Source organism: Lactuca serriola, chromosome 9 (assembly GCF_051521515.1).
Source record: "Lactuca serriola cultivar US96UC23 chromosome 9, Lser_US96UC23_V15, whole genome shotgun sequence".
Classification (NCBI taxonomy): Eukaryota; Viridiplantae; Streptophyta; class Magnoliopsida; order Asterales; family Asteraceae; genus Lactuca; species Lactuca serriola.
The window spans coordinates 102,872,699-102,878,784 of record NC_136416.1 but is presented as its reverse complement, the minus strand read 5'-3'; positions in this window follow the sequence as shown (position 1 = coordinate 102,878,784).

Sequence of the window (6,086 nt, the reverse complement as noted above, 5' to 3'; positions counted from 1 at the left end):
CTACTAACGCGACGATACCTCGATTTATACAAGTAACATTTGGGAATTCAATATACACGTGAGAGTGCACAGACGTCTACGCACCATCTTTGGGCCCCAAAGTGTAAAATCTTGTTTGTTGGGCCTAGCTAGCCCAATGACCTGATCTTAAGGCCCGAAGACTTCTACCTTACGAGGTGTTGGGTCTTACCGATCTAACACAGCGTAAAAGGACTTTCAATGGCTTGTATACTATCGGTCCCCAAGGGTCCTTTGGTATTGCTAGTAAAGTCGGTATTTCATGCGAGGCGGGTCAGGGACCCCTCGTACCTTTTTTTTATCCCCAACCGGTTAATGGAGTCATCGGGGTCTTCGTGTCCTCTTTCTCTTCGGATGTGGGGAAGACAGGGCGGTTGGATAACGTGATTAGTACGGACGACGCCTACAGGATCGTTAGTATAGTTATAAACTGGTCGTTTGTGTAACGCGTGTTTATAGCAATTAATCATGCTCAAAAATAATCCGACGTCGCCTGGAATTGATAACTTCACGCGTTGCAATGGTTTCATTTTAATTTCATGGAATTCAAAGAATTAGGAAAACATCGGGTTTTCCTAGGGTTTTTCAATACATACGGATTCGAAATGTGTACAAGTTTAATGAACAATTTTTACAAGTATAGAAACAAACAAGCATACCTATGGATCTTCACAAACGTTTTCAAAAGCTTTCTTGTCAGAAAATATCAGATTTTCTGGTGCTTTTCAAAACGATACAAAACATTGTTTTTCAAATACCGCTTATGAACTCACCAACATTTCACATGTTGACGTTTTTCAAAATACTTGTATTCTCAGGTAACCAGTGAATCAAAGGAAAATATACTCAGTGATGGCTTGCAGTTTATCTATTAACGAACCGAACAATTTATTTTTGGGAATGTAATGTTTAAACAATGTACTTCATGTAAACTTTATCGGTTGTACTATTTTAATGCATGGTGACGAATGTTGTTATGTTTCACATATATTCAATGTTATGGTATTCAATTGAGTCACAACAGCTCCTGAACGTTTCTGCCGTCTGGTTCGGGGGTGTGACACAAACCTTACATTAGCTTATTGTACAATTGGCCTAAACTCCTTCCATCTCTCAGCGGACGGTATATTCGTACCGCTACATGTGATACAAAGAAACTGAGTGGGTCAGGCTTGGGAGCCTGGTGAGAAAATAAGGTTTTCAAGCCACAAGATTGTAATTATGTAGTTTTCATAGTAAACAAATAATCTGAATTACTCATTCATGTTATTCTTACTTTCTAACCCCTAATATTAATCTCAAGATGCCTACCCTAAAGGATCTCTATGAGTAGACAATACCGCTTTGGAGAATCTGTAGCAATATTTTTCAACAAGGCAACCCTGAGGGAGATAGAGTACCCTAAAGAACAATTTTCCTTTTCCCTAAAAAGTATTATCGTTAACACCTACAAGTGGCGAACCTGCTAGTGTTCCACTGGACTACCAAGAATAGGTAGTTGTCGTCACCTATACTCTATTAGATGACTAGTCCCAATAATACAATGTGTGACCTCTCACAGTTATTTATTTTTCCCAAAAACCCTTTACTACCCAACCCATTTTTCCATTTTTCCCAAATCCCTTCACTATCCAATACGAATAGGATAAAGTAATTTATATAAATAAAACTGTATCATAATATAGCACAATACCAAATACACAGATAGAAAACATATATAACATTTAATAGATACTTCATATCTATATATAAGTTCAAAGTAACTATGTACTCACTTGGTAAAAGTGGATGCCTCGAAATTTGGGCAGCTTTCGCCTTAGCACCTTGATGTTTCCGTTGACGTGACCTTGGTGTGATTATTACTAAGTCTTAGTCTGATATTCCTTATGAATAAAGATAATATAGATTCCTCAATAATCTCAATATTTACATTAAGATCTATTAAGTGAGGAATAACCAAGTAGGATCATATCGGAGGTAAGGTCCACTTGGTATACATAGTATACTATTTGGAAATCCTACTATAAACACCTCACTGAATCCAGACTAGACATTATCCTCGTAAGTAGATCAATTAGTATAATCACTTGGAATCACTGATAAATCTGATTTATAGGTTCATAATAATAACTATGAACATAAATATAAGTTACACTTGAAATAAAATGAGTGTAGCTGAACTTATAGAGATTTTAGCAAAAACCAGGAAATTACGCAGACAAAATCCCGTCCAAAAAACTTCTATTTCGTCGAACTCCTAGATAAGCTAGAGTCCCGATAAACTACCCGAGCAACCCAATAAAATAAAACTCGGGAAATATAGAGGTTATTGAGAGATTTTTGGGAGATTTTGGTGTGAAATGATTAAAAATCAGAACAAGTATTTATAGCTGCCAAGCGCGCGTCACGCAATCTTTTCATGCTGGCTACTCTCAGCCTTTGTCACGTGTCTCGCCCAAAACTTGGCATGTCATCTCTTCGAGAAGGTTTCCGCGTGTATTCTTTTTGTTGTTCCATGTGTCACGCCCACGTCATGCCACCTCACTCGGTCTCGCGAAAGGGTCAGCTACCCGACATGGCCACGTGGCGCACTTTGGTCCTGCCATGTCATTAGTCTTTCGGGCGACCATAACTTTCGCATACGAGCTTTGTTTTCTATGATACTTATATCCCCACAATCCTCTCTACAAGCTCTACAATTTTCAATAAGGTCTAATCATCTAATTCTTAATCTAACAAAAAGTCATATTTGGACCGGTTTAGACTGTTAAAGTATATGCATAATGTGTAACTCTATAATACGAAATCCATTCTCAATTGTCTTTATATCGACGGGTTCATATTCATGAGATGTTTAATTCTCGTTTAGATTGTTTTGGCCAACAATCCACCGATTTGAATATCGATTTCTATCCCCGCACTTCTGCATTGAAACTTCAAAAAATCATAACTTTCTCACACGAAGTAAGATTTAGACGTTCTCTATATTCCCATTCCCAGTTTTACAACTATTACGACTTTAGTTTGGATTACGTAGGCTAATAAGCAATCTATTAAAAATTCACTTTTTATGATATGTAGAGTCGTGTCGGTTTAATCGTGAAACTTCAACGAATCATAACTTCTTCATAGAAAGTTGGATTTCAGATTTCTTTATATCTATGGAATCATTGTCACATATACTATAACTTTGGGTAAGATTGGTTATCCTAAATAAAATTCTATTAAAATGTTATTTTAATCGCTTATTATATTGTAATAGTCTAGCCCGAATCTACGAGTGTTACTATTATCTTCCCATAGGATGATTACGTCCCAGAGTCATCAGCAAAACAAGGTTGGATGATGATCCCGTAGGTAACTTTTTCATACTAAGTGATACTTGTAACTCCTTAAGTCTCTCCAAACGAGTATCAAGCTCTTGGATTTATTAGTTGTTGGTGGTGCTCAACCTTTCACCCGCTCTTCATTATATGTTGGACCTTAATCCTAACCTTCGAGTTTCAAACTTGATCCTTATTGTAAACTTCTATTCAAACTCAAACGGGCTCGATTCATGAATAGGTATTTACTTTGACTATGATAACTGATCGATGGGCACACTGTAATAACCTTCCATCATATGATGTAATAGCTAGACTCATGTCTCTTTGATTCAGAAATTTTCATGCAGAATACATTCATTCAATTCTAAAACGGTATAACCACATTCTTGTAGGTGGTGTTTCTAGCTACTAGCTGCTTAGTCTTAATGCCGATTGCGATACTTCTATTGATCGCTTCGATATCCCTTCCCTTTAATCTCTTAACTAAAGTCGGATGCTACATCGAGTTTGGTTCTCGGAACCAACTATCTCACTTTGTAGCTTTTATCTTAATCAGACTTGATTTCCTATGACCACTAGCGTTGGAATAACACTCATCTTCTTAGTCATTTACCGAAACGATGGTAACGACAGACATGAACAAAACGAATTTAATTATTAGTGCCTTAGTAACCTTGTGACTCATCCTAATTCAAGTACAAATCATGTGCTTCTGGTAGTACGTGCCCATACTACCTTCTACACCAATTCATACTTATCACAAGAATTGCCTCGCAGTTATTAAGTCACTTCGCATAAAATTACATAATAACGTAACACATATTAATGTTTCCAAGAAATCATATACAACAAATTTCCTAGACTCCACTAGGATTTCTTCCATGTATATCTTCAACCGTAATTCCACTTCCTAATCCTTGGTATAAATTCTTTCTCGTGTAGTGTTATTTCTACAAGGCAGACTATACCATAATTTATTCTTAACTAACCTATTATGTTGATATCATAATTTCTTATTATCACAATGCAAACATTGTAACATAACTAGAAATTTTATAACTTCTAAAAACGGTTACAACATTTATAAATACTTCATGCCTCTTATATTAGGCTACACATCCTATTAATATATACATATCATGATTACTTTGAATCTTGAACTTTGGTGAAGTGGCTTCCTTCTTCCATCTTCCTTAGGCATCATCTGCTTATGCATCCAAGATCATCTGGAATTCCCTCGCCTTTGGTGCATTCGATTTGGCAGCTCCATTCTTCTTCGAACATTCATCCTTGATATGTCTGATTTATGTGCATTGTCCAGCATGCTTCACCCTGCACTTTTCACACCACCTTGTTTCATTTTGATCCCCATACTTTCTATTTTTGGGGCACAATTTCGAGAATTTTCTCTTTTTTTGGAGTTTGGAGTCCTTCATTCTTTGTCTTCTCGCCAACTTCAATATTTTCGGCGGTTCTTTTCTTTATCATGTCTTCCACATATCTTGAAGTCCAAATGGCTACTTCGAAAGTACGTGCTTGTTTAACTGGCACAACATACTCCCATGGAAGTCCGTGACAACCTAAACCTTTTTCCATTATAGTTAGCCGATTCCGTTAAATAAATTTTGGATTTTTATTTTGTTTCGTCAAATTCTTCTAGCTTGGAAAATAATTATTTTTTATAATTAAGTTTTATATACAAGATTCAGAACCAAAATCGCGCGAAAACTCAAGTTACTTCGAAAATCAGCGAAAAATTGGCCTGGCTGTTGTTCACGGCCGTGAACCCGATCACCGTCGTAAACCCATTCATGGCATGTGGCCCCCACCACTAGCCATGAACCCAGTCTATAAATATGTACTCCTACCCCTCATTTACACTTTTCTGGCCGAAAACACCCACATTCTCTCTCTAACCTTTCAACCGCAAACACAAAAATACCCTCTTTTGTTCTTAAAATCATCAAGAATCACCTTTGGGTGTTGTTGTGGAGCATCTAAAACACGTTTTTCATCGAATTCAGTATTGTTGTTCTTGAGTTCACGGCCATGAACCCATCAAATCTTCATAATTCACCAAGAACATGCAATAAACCCTTCAAACCTTCAAAAGCCGTAAACCCTTCAAGGGCAGTAAACCGTTCACAGCCAAGAACAGTTCACGACCGTAATCCCTTCACTGCCAAAAACAGCCCTACACCATGAATCTTGGCTGCAAACTCACTTTTCCACTTCGATCGAGTCTCGGTAACATTCCTAAACCAAAAGCAAGTGTTTTTCCGACACTATAATTAATGGTTTTGCTAATAAAATGCATATATGTTTCTAATTGTTATTAGGATCCCATTAAGTGTCGCGTACATCAACCCGAGGGTCTTCATGTCCAGTTTCGTTGTCTGACAGCTTCACGCAACTAACAGTGAGTTCATACCCTACGCTTTTATTATTTTAATGTTTTTAAGGGGGATACAAGCTAACCACAAATAGTTTTTATGAACTTTATACACAGAACTTCTACACGACTAAAACTTTTGCAATTGATTAAATGAAAAGATCACCACTCTTTATAAAATATTCAGATATTTTATCCCTTTTGTAACATGCTGAGCATAAGGGAAGTTTTACAACTCACAACCACAATTACATAGTTTTCAGAAGAATACACGAACCAAGCACTTAATACACATGAAAACTCTAATAGGTATAGTTTGGGATTTCAATACACAGTTTTGCCATTTCAGG